Genomic DNA, 15,975 nt, shown 5'->3' with positions numbered 1-15,975 from the left:
AATTCTTACATGGACCTCGTAATCCACGTCATAAACGTTTCATATTCGCCGGTATATATGCTGCTTACAATGAAGCTTGGAAAGTCACGCAAATGGAAACAGCTGAAAGAATACGAGAAATTGATCGTATTAATTTAGGGAAATCACTCTCTGTAGTTAACAATGGGTTAACAACTCTGTCATCCAGAATATATTCTTTGGACAGCATTGTATTATCTGCCATAGACATAATGGAACAGGACTTGCTAATGCTACAACATGGCCAGTCTCAATTAAATTCTATAATGCTATTAGGCTGGACGTTGCAAAACCTTCGTTCTGGCTATGTGCCTTGGCGTTTGATCAACAGTACGTCACAGTTTACTATATTTAACCTTACAAATAAACAAATCTCGTTGGCACAGAGGGTAGCAGACTATCCGGTGCTAAGCATAGGAAAACTGGAGAGATTACCATTGACCGTTTCTGAGAAACCATCAGTTAAATGGAGAATACATGGCACCGTCACGATACCAGTGACAACTTTCCAGTTTCAGTATTGCTTAAAACACATACCAGGGGGCCTGTATGAAAGGTTGGGTAAAGAATACATTAAGTCAAACTTGGGATTTACTATACACACACAAATGTTGGAGTGGGGGAAAGGAAATATTTCTTAGAGGGAAAAATTGTGAAAACCAACTAAGCCGTGAACTATTGTGTCAAGGTAATAATTTACATGGAGCCTGCGAAGGTTCTTCCAAAAACCTTTCCTGCCACCTGCAGGGTTCACCCACAGCGGTGATAGACCCAATTTTCAGCTAGCTACATTATGTTAAATGATCACAGCTGTTGTGGAATGATGCCAGGAATATGCTATCGCGTTACTGTGTCAGCCAGGGTCACTTGCTGTATGCAAGCATTGTTTCCTAAAACCAAGACAGACGGGGAGTCGCCACTATGGCATTCACTGAACATCTCTTCTATATGAATCGATACTTTAAGCAGAATGAAAGCCATTCTTTTGCAAAAAACTGCGCCACTGATCTCATCCAAAGAGACGTATGATCTGCAATTTGCAAGGACTTCTGCAGAGATACATGCTTTATTATCAACAAACTGCCCAGTACATTTCGCAGAAATGTTAGGTCGTATCTTTAACATGTCTGATTCCAGCGGTATTGCACATGTATTTAAGATGATTTTTTCGGGACTGTTAGCACCCTTTGAAGCAGTCCAGGGCATTTTTCTTAACTTCTGCCACTCCGTGTTCAGCGGCCTGCCTCTCATTTTGGGATTCATAGCAGGGATCTTATTTTTATTCCTCCTGCTCCGTTATGGCACATCTGGTCACCAGCAATACCCAAGTCAACATGGAAAATGCACTCCAGGCCATGAGGTATCGTGAGAGAATAACACAGATCCTTGGCTTGGATCGTTTGAGAGATCTGAATACCACATGGTTCCTGTCATTCAGACGAATCGGGCAAGATTGCATCTTACCTGTTCTACGATGTCTGCTTTGTGGGGAGGAATGCGTTTTAGATGTCTGTCTAACACTACCATCGGTTATGCAAAAAGGATGCTGACGCATTACTGGGTCCGGTAACGGCTCATGTGTTGTGTTGCCCCCAGCACCTACCAATCCTGATGACGGCATTTGTTGAGATCACACCGGCAAATCCAACTGGAGGTGAGATATGCGGACCAACAGGCACACAGTTACCATCTGATATGAACATTGCTAACGCGGCTCACAGCGATGCTTCGCATCTGTGCACAATTGACCTTCTTAATGAAGTAGTCGAACTTTCACCTACTGTGGTAGACGATTTCTTTGCCATCCTTGATGACTTAATGTTTTCTCCTGACACTGTGAATAACTTTTGAAATTAGCACACAGCGTTCTTTCAAACTGAAATTCGACCTTCATTTTTTCAAAACAAAAACGATCAAGTTTGAGAGTCTATTTTTACGACAGATTTATTTGACTTTTTCCAAAAAACAAAACGAGCTGTGACACAAAAAAGTAATCTGCTTAAAATAGAACTATTCTTAGAGAACGAGTATTCCTTGAACACTTCCTAGAAACAATATTAGCCTAATCAACAAACCAAAACAGTTTGTATTTTCTGCTATGGGATCGTCTCGACCTTTTTCTTCTGTAACTAAGAGCCATTTCATAAATGTAATTTTTGTGATTAATTTAGTTAGCATTGCTAATATCATATTATATGCTTACAATGAAGTCATTTCCCTTAAATGTGTACTATACAAAATTCTCATTTTTTTGTGTGCAACCATTTCAAAATGCATCTTATATGATTTTTTGGGGGTTGTAAACACATGCTCTAGATTATATGTTTTAGTGCTTGAACTTAGATGAACATGATAACGTGGAGTGGGTGTTATGTATCATTTTAGGACCCTATTGTAAGTTTCCAGATTCAAGCCCTTATTTTGGTATAAATCACCATATCCTTATATAGGCATAGAAATCATAACCATATTCAGGCATAGCTCATGCAGTCCAAATACGGCAGGGCTACTTCCACTAGTTCCGAAAATTCACAACGATTTCCTGGAAAACTCAGCTTCAGCAGCCGGGGACCTCCCCTTGCTTGAATATTGATTTATCCAAGAACTCATGGAGTTTTCTAAGAACTGAGACTCTTTGATGACGTTATTATTCCCAACTGGACGTCAAAGTCGGCACCTTCAAGGTATAAATATGCCCACACTCGCCCAAGCAAACACACAGTGGTTTGGAGCAGTTCAACTATCTACTTGCCCGACGTGCCCTTCTACAGCAAGTGCCGAAGGAAGCCGACCATCCAGCAGACGCACTGAGGGAGACGCTGTCTTTTCTCCTGCCGAGAAATCCATCTCCAGTGTTTCCAAGCTACCTTTGCGGGTTGTTGGGAAATTGAGTCCTGAGTCTGACCTTCTTCATTGTAAACTAAGGTACGGAGCTGATTAGACCCTTAGAGAAATCTTGAGCAGATTCTTGGCCCAAGAATACTACCTTTAGGCTACACCTCACTTACTTCTTCCCTCGAACTAAGCTTAGGTTAGGTACACCGTGGTAGGCGTATTTTAGAAGCACCAGTTGAGTACTTTTAGCCTCTGTTATTTATGTATGCATTTATATATTTTAGGAACCATACAATGCTCTTATAGTATTATTTTATTCTACTATTTATACTGTATGCATTATACTTTACAAACAGTGTTACGATTGTAGCAGTTCATTTCTTATGCTTGAGAAAGAAGACTGTTCAATAAATCCTTTTATTGAAAACGCCCGTCTTTCTACTTTCTCTGCACCTCTAGTGAAACAAAGCATGCACGATTGACTGAGTGAAATATCTATTTATTATTTCCACGACTCTGAAGATACGTTTTCATGTCATGTTTATGCGGTTGTCAGAGACTAATCCATTCTTGTGAATTCGAGAAAGTTTCTAGTGACCTCTGAGCTAGCTGGCACACACAATTAGGGCTAGTATATTCAATAGAGGCCTAGTCGACCTCAGTCCTACGTCTAATCTATAGGATATACAATTCTAATGGGCAGAGCCTATTGGGAATATAGGAACTACACTACAGTTTGGTGGTGTTGCAGGGGGTGGTGGGAGGGCCAGGGTTCCTGATGCTGGGCTCAGTCCAGGTGCAGACAGGCTTGCCTTTGGTGTGCCACCAGCGCACCTGCAATGCAGCCTCCATTAAGTAGGTCCTTGGAGGGGCACTAGGTGGCCACAAATCTGGTGGCAGGAAAAAAAGAGAGGCAAAATGGTGCTGTAGTGTCAAGGGCTGTGGGTGCCCCAACTGGAGAATATGGGACGAAAATGAGCAGATCTCATGGATTGGAGGCTGCCTGGGTTGATTAGCACTAGGCAGGAACAGCCTAAGCAGCAGTGCAGGAGGAGGTGGCACTGGCTGTAATGAGGGGAGCCGGTGAGGGCCTGCTCAATGGGACAGCACCATAGCCTCCACCGAAGTAAGTCCTAGCAGGCGTACTGGGGCAATGAGAAGCAGGTGGTGGGATGCGGGTGGCAGGAAAAAATGAGAGGCAAAACTGGGCTGTAGTGCCAAGGGCTGTGGGAGCCCTGACTGGCGAAATGTGGTAAAAGATTGAACAGAGCTCGCTGACTGGAAGGGAGCTGGTGAGGGCCTGTTAAGCTTGTGAGTACTATTCATATTGAGAGAATCATAGGAACATAGAATGGTAGGATGTTTTCTTGATGATCTGAAGATTTTTTTCCAGAGAAAAATTTAGAAATGTTGTTTTTACCTATACTTTGACATTTGCAAGGGTTATTCAGATGTGTTAGAATTTGTGCAAACCACATCATAATGGATTCCCTTATGTCTCTGTTTTTCAGAAGTGTCCAGCATAGGTAAACTAAATTCCCCTGTATGAAATTGCCCCTCCCTAAATATTGGAGATATGTCTCCCATGAAATTTTCTCATCGAAAACATTCCCTGGTGATAGTGTGTTAACCCCTGATTAGACCCATGGAAAACATGCATGTTTGCTAGCCCCACACAAAAAAGACCTATGGAAACAAATGTTTGGTTCAAGCCTTAGTTCATGTGGGGAAGTCTAAAGTAAACCTCGTGCTGAGAATAAATGCTACCAATCTGACAAATGTCTTACTCGTACCTTGCTCAGGACAGTCAAGCAAGGCAATGGTCATCTGGCACCAAGCAATATAAACCTTATGGTATGTAGAGGTCGAAAATATATGGTTGTGCCATATCTCCATGTGTCTAAAGGTGATACCTGCAACCATAACATAGGCACCCTTAATCCAGCAATTTACTTTCAGTTGCTGTTCAAATTCCCAAATGCACTGCACCCTGTGTATCGCTTGTAGGCACCTTGAACCCATCAAACATCCATTCATGTCTACTTCCCACACTCACAGGAAACTAAGAGGAACAAATCCAGGGGCCAAGTATTAGCAGTGATAGATTATTTTGATAGAACATGAAAATGTAGCTAACAACAGAGCTGATAATTTGTTTAGGCTCAAACATGGAATGTGCACTTTTAAAATGACACACAAACAAATTGTGCAAAATGTACAATTCATTCATTTTCAATACCAAGCCTTAACTAGACTTTTTCTTAAATAAAGAATGTTTTTAGGAAATGCTGAAACATGCATAAAATGTATTTGATAGTATGTCCTAAATGTAAAATGTGCTATTACTAGATTTGCAAAAATAAAACATGCGTGCCGAATTAACTTACAGTATTGTATTACAATTGACAACATTTAAAGGTGCAGGCAGAAAATGCAGTACATGTACATACTTGTTAATGAATAATCTTGAATATGCTTTAGACAGCTTGCTAAAATAATGGTCTGACTAAAAAGTGCAAGGACATGCATGCTTGAAAAGCTGACCTCAGCTGAGCCTCATGATCGCTCAGTTAACACAGAAAGGAATGCTGCCTTTCATTTTGTGAGATAATAAAGATGTTTCACATAAATTATAAAGTGTAACTCTGAACTTTTCTTTTTGAGAACGCATAATTTGTTGCTGCTAAATGTTACCATTCATAGAGAAAACCATTTGCTCTTGGAAGCTAAAATTACAGGTATTACAAAATGCATATGATCTTTTTCTATTAACAATGTATGCGTCTAATGATTGAAATCCTGTTTAAATAATCTTTTGCTTGCAGCTAATGTAATGTCTTCAATAGATTATTTATTTACTTAAAATATTATATTTAATTTCAACTGCATTATATCCAGTGGCACTATGGTGGAGGGATATATGTAATATTTTTGACAGAGTAAATCGTCCACCAAACTCTAAATCAAACTCTACGTTTTCAAGGTAGATAAAAACATATCTATATATGTGTCAGGGGTTGCTTTTATTCATTTCAGGTTGGCTTGAGTTGGTATTTTACCAATTCAAAGTTGTAATATTGTGCCTGGAGTGATAAATGGCTTTTGTTATTTGACAGCTCGGCAAGGACTGCACTGTACTAGTCCTATGCTTAAAGACTTTGCTGTTTAAATGGCGAAAGACTTTGTCATTTTCTATCTCGGCATGGATAGCACTGTCTAATCCTATGCTTAAAAACTTTGATAGAAAAACAGACATTTGAGGTGAGCAGATCTAGAGTGTCGCTGGTGTTGGGAGTGCTCTAACAGGAGCTGCTTTCAACCTAAACTGAGACCTACCCAGAGTTCTCTCCTTCTTTTTTGCATAATTTATGCGTCACTCTATGCCTGAAAGGGTTTTGTTTTGACTTAATACTGGGTGCTCCCTTGTGTCTGGACAAAGCTATACCTCTCTGAAGAGCTCTAATTAGAGCGAAACACTGTGTCAGGGGTTGCTTTTATTCATTTCAGGTTGGCTTGAGTTGGTATTTTACCAATTCAAAGCTGTAATATTGTGCCTGGAGTGATAAATGGCTTTTGTTATTTGACAGCTCGGCAAGGACTGCACTGTACTAGTCCTATGCTTAAAGACTTTGCTGTTTAAATGGCGAAAGACTTTGTCAATTTCTATCTCGGCATGGATAGCACTGTCTAATCCTATGCTTAAAAACTTTGATAGAAAAACAGACATTTCAGGTGAGCAGATCTAGAGTGTCGCTGGTGTTGAGAGTGCTCTAACAGGAGCTGCTTTCCACCTAAACTGAGACCTACCCAGAGTTCTCTCCTTCTTTTTTGCATAATTTATGCGTCACTCTATGCCTGAAAGGGTTTTGTTTTGACTTAATACTGGGTGCTCCCTTGTGTCTGGACAAAGCTATACCTCTCTGAAGAGCTCTAATTAGAGCAAAACACTGTGTCAGGGGTTGCTTTTATTAATTTCAGGTTGGCTTGAGTTGGTATTTTACCAATTCAAAGCTGTAATATTGTGCCTGGAGTGATAAATGGCTTTTGTTATTTGACCGCTTGGCAAGGACTGCACCGTACTAGTCCTATGCTTAAAGACTTTGCTGTTTAAATGGCGAAAGACTTTGTCATTTTCTATCTCGGCATGGATAGCACTGTCTAATCCTATGCTTAAAAACTTTGATAGAAAAACAGACATTTGAGGTGAGCAGATCTAGAGTGTCGCTGGTGTTGTGAGTGCTCTAACAGGAGCTGCTTTCCACCTAAACTGAGACCTACCCAGAGTTCTCTCCTTCTTTTTTGCATATATATATATATATATAACTATATATAAATATATATATATATATATATATATATATATATATATATATATATATTCACTGAAAAAACCATAGGTTATAGACCATATATAGTTAGGAATTAGCATTTAAAAAACCTTTTTTTACTCACACAAAACCATTGAAATTCCATATATAGTTAGTTGCACTAACTATATATCGTGCACCCGCAATCCACTGCTGATCATGTCACATATTACATCATTCATGACATGGTCAGTGACATCACTAATGACATCACTGATGACATCTCAAATGACATCACTGATGACATCACTGATGACATCTCATTTGACATTACTGATCACATCACTGATGACATCATTCATGTGATAATACGATGAACCTCTTCAGACTCTAATATAACCTTAGATACACTCAGTGTAAACAGACACTCACAGACTGTCACTCATCCATGGAGTTACTTACACACCTAGTCAGTCATGCAAAGAATCAATCACACCTCCATTTCCTCAACTATACAGTTATACACACCTTACTTATTCAATCATATACTAACACATATTTACTCTCTTATACAATCCCTGATACAAGTTCACATTGATGTATACAGCCACTCACACATTCACTGGCTCTTATGCACAGTTATTTATATATGTCAACTCTCACATGTACTGTGTTTTACATATGTACTTACTTTGACATGTAGCACTGAGATATCCATTCACTCACCAATACACTCATGCACACAGTCAACCGCCCATACAGCTGTTTCCACATGCACTTTTGAACCCATACATCTAGTGAATCAACTGCTCACACATCTATGCACAGAGTCATACACCTCCCAACCACCCACACACACACTCAGTCTCCCATTCAAATACTTGAGCAACCAATCAATAACCCATATAGTTACTCATATAGCTACTGATCAACACATGCAGCAGTTTACAGAACAACAGGCATAATGATGCACAAATTAAGCCAGTTTAGTCACTAACCCATGCACTCAGTGAGACACATTTAATCACTCACTCATACAGTCAGTCATGCACCTACTAAATCCTTCATCCAGACACTTATACATCCACTCATTCTTCAATATGTAAGACATATTTTAACTTTACAGAAACATACAGTCATTGGATGTTGTCATCAGTGATGTCATCAGTGATGTCATCAGTGATGTCACTGACCATGTCATGAATGATGTAATATGTGACATGATCAGCAGTGGATTGCGGGTGCGCGATATATAGTTAGTGCAACTAACTATATATGGAATTTCAATGGTTTTGTGTGAGTAAAAAAAGGTTTTTTAAATGCTAATTCCTAACTATATATGGTCTATAACCTATGGTTTTTTCAGTGAATTTTCAAGGTTTTATAAATGCTAATTCCTAACTATATATGGTCTATAACCTATGGTTTTTTCAGTGAATTTCATTGGTTTTTTAAAAGCTAATATCTATAGCTGTAAAATGTATTCTTCTTTAAATCAAAAAATATATTTTATATGTTTATTAATAAATTTTTTTATTATTATTTTTTTTTGTTCGCGAACCGGGAAGCTTCCCGTTAGCTCAATTTGGTGCCGCGAACCGGTAAACGTTCCGTTTGCGCAACTGCCGCGTTAGAAATCAACATCGTGACGCGTCGCGGAAGCGCGACGTATCACGTTGTCGCGTAATGCGTCTTATGACGCGCCGCGTTAGCGTACCCGGAAGTGCTCCGGTACGCGAACTGAGACGCGAAGCGCAGCTCCCCGGAAGCGATCCGGGGCGCGTCGCGAAAGCGCGACGTATCGCGTTGCCGCATAATGCGTCTTATGACGCGCCGCGTTAGCGCACCCGGAAGTGCTCCGGAGCGCGGACCGAGGCGCGAAGCGCAGCTCCCCGGAAGCGATCCGGGGCGCGTTCCGCAGCGCGTAACATAAGCGTAACAGGTCATGTGACTTGTTAATACAACTTTTCATTGGTTCATTTCACTTTTGGTTTCCTAATGATGTAAGGCTAGGTCAGGTGACCTAAAAATAACACTTTTCATTGGTTTAGAACTATTTTTTTCCCAAATGATGAAAGCCCCCACCTTTCTTCTCACTCTGACTTTCAACTTTGTGAAAGGAAGACCTATTTTGCTCAGTGGAAAATGGCTTCACTAGTAGCTGCAGCTAGTGCACCCCCACCACCACCACCACCTCCTCATAGGAAGAGAGGACCACCTCCACAGTTCCTTCCAAACACAGAGGAGGAAGAGGATCAAGAAGAGGAAGAGGAAATACAGTTTTTACAAGAAGAGCCCCGGGTATCTCATCATAAAAATAGTTTCATTTGGCAGTTTTTTTCTTTTCCTGAAGGACAGAAAAAAGTTAATGCTCGGTATGTGACGTGCCTCATATGCAAAGAGGACTTATCTAGAGGCACAGATAAGAAGTATAGTTACGGCAACTATACTATGCACCGTCACATGCTGAGGTGGCATCCACTAAATTACAGCCGGGCACAGATGCGTGACCTCCAGGACAATCCACCAACTCCTGTGGCCAGGACATCAGCAAAGGTATCTCTGTCGGGGCAGAGGCACTGGAAACAGTGCCAAACATTCAGGATAACTTTGTCCACATGAAGATTGTCTGTTTATATTGCGGTACTTTACTTTCATGTGCCAATATGAGCATTAACTTAATAAACAGAGCATTTGAAAAGCACAAGTGCTCTAAACGCCCCAAAAAATAAAAAATTTTTTTGCTCCTGTTGAGCCCTTTCCAATGCCTGTTTTTTGTTGTTTCCCCCCCAAAAAACCCCCCAAAAAACATAAAATTATTCAAAAAATACAAAAAAAACAAAAAATGTTCAGAAAAATAAAAAAAATATAAAACAACAAAAACATTAAAAAAAAGTTCTTTTCAGAACTACCTCCCCTTTATAAAAAAATTGCTAGAATGTTTAGCACTCTGGCAAGCTCTATTTCTTATGGTTCGCTTCCCGGTTCGCTCGCCGGTACGCGAACCGGGAGCTAACCCAAAAAAAAAAAAAAAAAAAAGAAGAGTAAGTATAAGGGAAGTAAACAGAGAGTAATGTTAAAAGAAAGACAGCTATAGGGACTAAACCAGAGATACTGTTTAATAGATGTATTTACCGAAGAAAAGATGGAAGAGGATATAATTGTGAAAAACAAAATAGATAAGGAAGTGAAAGAAAAAAAGGAGAGTAGAAGAATAACACAGAAGAGTTTCTTAGAGAATGTGAGTGAATGTTCAAAATAAGATTAAAACATGTGGAATAACAGAGAGAAAAAACAGAAAGCAGAAAAGAAGAAGTAACAGAAAAAGAATAATTGAAACAGCAAAGAAATGTAAATAACATAGGGCCATATTATCAACATAGGCAATAAAAGTTTTGCAGCTTTTATCGGCAGAAATGTGTCGCTAAAGCCGCTTTTGCGGCAGAAAACTGCAGCTAAAACCGCTTTTGCAGCAGTTTTCTGCCGATAAAAACAGCAATAATTTTATTGGCTCTGTTCATAATATGCCCCTTAGTGTGCTTCAACTACACAGAGAAAGCATAATGAACAAATAGTGAAAGAGTGATCAGTCAAAGACACTAAGAGTAATAGAGATGGAGTGAGTGAACAAGAGTGAGGAACTATGAGAAGAGAGGGACTGAGAAAAGGAGTGGAAGGAGTAGAGTAAGTAAGTAATAGAGAAAGGAATGAGGGAAGTAGCAAAGGCAGGAAAATGAGAGTTAAAGAAATGAAGCAGTGGAACTAATAGTAGTTAAATGTGATAGAAATGTAACGAAAAGAGTACAAAACATTTACCTTATAATTGTCGTTTACTTAGTCACTTTTTATTTTTATACTTTCAATCTGTGAAAGAGAGAACAAACATTTGAAAAATATTAAAACATGTATTTAAAAATTAGAAAAGACAAGGGAAAAGATTGAAGGACAAACAGTTTTTCAACAACTTTGACACTTACAGAAGCTTCTGCTTCTCCAGGCCCCCTACACAGTCCTAAAGATATACATTTTAAACTAACAGTATCTTGATGCAGATGAACTGAGGCCTATCTTGGAACATGGTGCATCTTTTGCACTGCTGTTGTCTCACAAAAGTGACGCAATGGCAGCGCAAAAGAGGTGCACAATCATCATAAAACTGTTCCTAACATTTTAAATGATTGTTTCAGGATGGCAATAAGGTGTGTCCTATCCAGACGTTTGTTTCAGGTGAGGCCTACTCAGGGTTGCAGATCAAATTTAGCCTTGTTGAAGAGTACAGAGGAGATAATACATGTGCAGGCCAACCAATAAAGTTCAGACTTCCTCTGTTTCCCTGGAGAGGCCTAAACTTCATCTGCACAATTTGATTCGTAATGTTACGAAACACAGGTAATGTATTTGAAAAATGTGCAATTTCTTTTGCTCATTTCACAATCACATCACTTGTGTTTCCTTTGGTTAGGTATCTCATTGTGCAGATGTAGTCCAGCATATGAAAGAGTACGCACTGCATGCAACAACTTTGACACTTACAGAAGCCTCACCTTCTCCATGCCTCCTACACAGTTCTAAATGTACATCATAAATACAAACAGTACAGAATTAATTATACATGTTAAATAGTTTATTTTTGCTGTTCTCAGAATGTATCAAATTTCACTAAAAACAGTGACTTGAAGGTATTCATCATATAACAGCGGGGAAAAAAAACACAATCAAAATGATTGTGTTTAAAAAACCCATATAACATAACCAATCTGAAATCAGAACTCCTCAAAAGTAACTTACTTTCCATGACGTTGAAGGATGTCCTATGAACAGCTTACACTCTGTTGTGCTGTTTTTATTTTCAGCCCGCCACTTTCTGAAAGAAAACCTCCATCGTTTTGAGAAATATGTTACATACAATAAATGACTTCTCGCTCTCTACCACACGTTTCCACAAGGCCAAATCATGGAAGAGCCATTTATAACTCTTGGAATTCTTGTAAGCAAATCCCGTCATTTTCTATTTCCGCAACTTTCAGAAAGAAAACGTTCAAGATCACTTTCACAATCCTAGACTAGTAATATCTTACCCTTCTTGCTCACTCATGTTCTACATTTCCTATGACACTGATACTGCTTACTATGAAGCAGACTTACACTACCTCTATGACTACTACAATTATTTAATTCTCTACATCACTTTTAATCACAAAGCAATATAAAACAGTAGATACAATTATATCAACCCCTAGAATCATTATACGTCAGTTACCTACCCTAAATTCTCTTTTCTGAAAACAGAAAGTAAGAATATTTGTAAGTAAAAAGGCAACATTGTATCGTAGTCAAATAGCAATAATTTCCGAAACAGCAAATTTTTTTACATTTTCAATAAGCTGTGTAATAAGCGGATCTTGTCAAATGACCATCATGCAATATAATAGCTGCAGTTACAAATGTTCTTCCTAAAATCAACGACTGTGTAGCCACAACATTTGTAATTAAAGTTGAAGACTTACTTTCATCAGGTTTATATAATTGGATTTTTAAAATGACATTATAATCAAAAGTTTGGACCAATAATCTAGACAGCGTTGCAGACTTACATTCCCTCTACTCCATGTTTTGATTGGCTGCTTGAATTAGCTTATAAAAAGAAACAGTTTTTCTGAACTCATTCAAAGTACAGTTATTTTTCCATGACGTCAAGTGTTATGGTAAGAAGACCGTTTGCTTTGGGAAATACTCTGTTGTCCTTCAACTAATCTGTGCCCACCACTTTCTGTAAGAAAATCTTCTTTTTTTCCAGGAACTATTGTCTCTGTACTACACTTATCCTCAAGGCCAAATCGTGTAGGAGCCATTAGAACCTCTTGAAATTCCTCAGAGCACATCCCAAGATTCTTTCCCTAAAATTTTGGTTTTAAAAACACCAGGTAAGAATTTTTAAGGTCATACGGCAATTTTTTTTTGAAAGTTAAAACAGAATCGTTGCAGAATGACCAGCCGTTTCTAGACTTTAAATAAGCTGTGTAATGTCCTGATGTTATTGAAGGACCGTCATGATATATAATTGCTGCAGTTACAAAAGTCCTTCCTGATATTGACAACTGCGAAGCTACAAAATTTTTAATTAAAGTTGTCAATTTTGTTCCATCAGGCCTACATCGTTGGAACATTAAAATGACATACTGGCCATATGTTCGTATAAATAATGTTGACATCATTTCAGATTTACATTGGCTACACTCCATGTTGTGATCAGCTGCTTTTACTAGCTTATTAAAGGACACTGATTTACTGTCTGGCAAAGTTAAATATATAAATCTTTCTGAGTCTACACTAGTAGTACTTGATACCCTACAGTTCTCGCAGTCATGCTGCCATTGATAAGAAAGCCCAAACAGGTGATCTACATCTACACCTTCAGCATGCAATACATCAAGCATATACATTAAAAACTCCTGACAATCTTGCTGAATATTTTGAGAGAATTGTGTTTGACCTGAACATCTGTCTAACAGATTTCGAATTTCAGACACACTTTCTATTTTTGTTCTATCAGTGCTACATTTCTCTAACACAGAATTTAACAAACTGCAAAATCTGTGATCCGAATTGACCACAATCTCTTCTTTTACATTTTCTAGAGAAAACAAAACATTAACCACTACATTAGCATAGCAGTTGACACCAGAACTGTTTTCAAATTGAAAACCAACAACATCTTCAACAGAATCCTTTTTCTTTCTGCTTATAACTTCAGGTTCATCGACTTTTCGTCTTTTTGCTACAACCTCCCTAGTATTGGTCACATTTCTTCGTTTCCGGCCTACCACACGTTTCTCAAACAAAGGATATTGAGGCAAATGTGGCGCATACTCTCTTCTTAACCTATTGTATTCCTTACCACAATCTAGATCCGCACAAATGTTTGTGACATCACACTCAATCAAGTACAATCCCGATAAAGTTCTAACTCGTGACAATGCCACATATGCCATACCCTCCTTGAACACAGAACTGCCAATATTCACCAATGCACTGTCTACACTTAAACCTTGTGATTTATGGATTGTCACCGCATATGCCAAGCAAACAGGAAACTGCTTACGGCGAACATATAAGTCTTTTACAAGCAAAAATCTAGCAGAACAACAACCAATTAGCTGTACTTCCTCAATGCCATCAAATTTAATTTTTAAAAATTCAATTCCATCTCTATTTCTGTATTTTACAAAATCAACAACATTACCCATTGATCCATTTACCAGACCTCTTTCAACATGTAAATTCCTTCTTAAAATTATACGGCAATTTAAGCACACATTCAGAGTCTTTTCAAAACCTGCAGTTTTAGATATAGTCTTCTCTAATGAATCCAATTTTGTTTTCAAATTCTCAGACAAAATAATTGTTGATCCCATATGCTCTACTCTGTCAATAGCTTCCAGTTTCACAATCTCTTGGTTTTCTAAATGCAACATTTTGTTGTTGAAGATGGCACATTCTGCAAGAGTTGGCATCAAACATATTCCAGATTTCTTCTCAGTAATTTTCTGAAAAATATTCTCAGGCACAACGTCTTGTTCTGGATATAAATTTGACAGTAATCGTGCATGTAAAGCTTGTTTCCCATGCTCGGTCACTTTTCCAATTCTAACATCTTGTAGAATATTCTTGTAAACTTCATCCTTCGCCTGACGCATATTTTCATGCAGTTCAGCATAATTGAAGTTTAACCATATATTGACGTTGCCAATGCTCCCTAGGCACTTCCTGGTATCTTCATGCGTGAGCATTTTGAACACAGGTTGTCCTTTCACTGGTGTCAGCTGCAGAAGATCTCCGAAAACAATGATGTGTTTGCCACCAAATAACACATCATACTCTGTTTTAAGAACTTCTTGCATTCTCAAATGCACAAAGGCAAGCATGACATTGGAAACCATGCTTACTTCGTCAATGATAAGAAGTTTCATTTTCCTCAAGACTCTTGAAACTTCACAACAAGCATCTCCAGATAACTTGTGGTATTGTAATTTGTTATCATGCTCCACTGACAGCATCAGTAGACGATGCAAAGTAATACCTTTAATGTTATGTGCTGCCAGTCCAGTTGGAGCGGTGACAACACAAGACAGCGATGACTCAGTCCTTTCCTTCAAATAACATGAAATTGCTTTAATGAGGAAACTCTTTCCAGTTCCCGCTTCTCCACTCACGTACAGTCGGACAGGCTTCAACGACGTACATGAGCACTCTTTCTTCTCATGACTTAATCCATGATCAATTTGCTTGGTAACTTCGTCATATATTTTCCTCTGCTCAACGTTGAGTTGTCTTTCCAAGTCTTCTAAGTTAACCGCATCCTCCTGAGCATGTGCCATGGCTCTTTCCACTTCATTCATGGCAGTGGCAGCTTCATTTTCGATAACAGGTCCTCCTAGTGGATCCTGACTCAATGAAACAGAACTCTGACTGTCCTGAGAACTGTCTCTGGCAATCTCGGCTGCAATCGTTGCTTCCTGCTCGATTTCCGCATTCAACATTTCTACATATTTGGGAAAAGCAGGACATTCTATGGTCTCCTTGGCGGCAGTGAAAGAGTCTTCGTAACAGAGGAAATCTCCAAGCAGTTCCTCTTCTGCACGCCAAGGCTTGAAAAGTTGCAAAAGTGCTAAATAGAAAAACTCCTTTTTTTCAGGAGATTCGCCACTCAATTTTCGATGGTTTACCAAGTGGCATTTTCTTTGCTTGACCAGACATCCCTCACTTCCAATTACAGCATACACTCCTTTATCAATATCTTCTATGATGTTCCTCT

This window comes from Lissotriton helveticus, chromosome 2_1, assembly GCF_964261635.1.
Source record: "Lissotriton helveticus chromosome 2_1, aLisHel1.1, whole genome shotgun sequence".
NCBI classification, from domain to species: domain Eukaryota; kingdom Metazoa; phylum Chordata; class Amphibia; order Caudata; family Salamandridae; genus Lissotriton; species Lissotriton helveticus.
Note: the sequence above shows the minus strand (reverse complement) of the source record.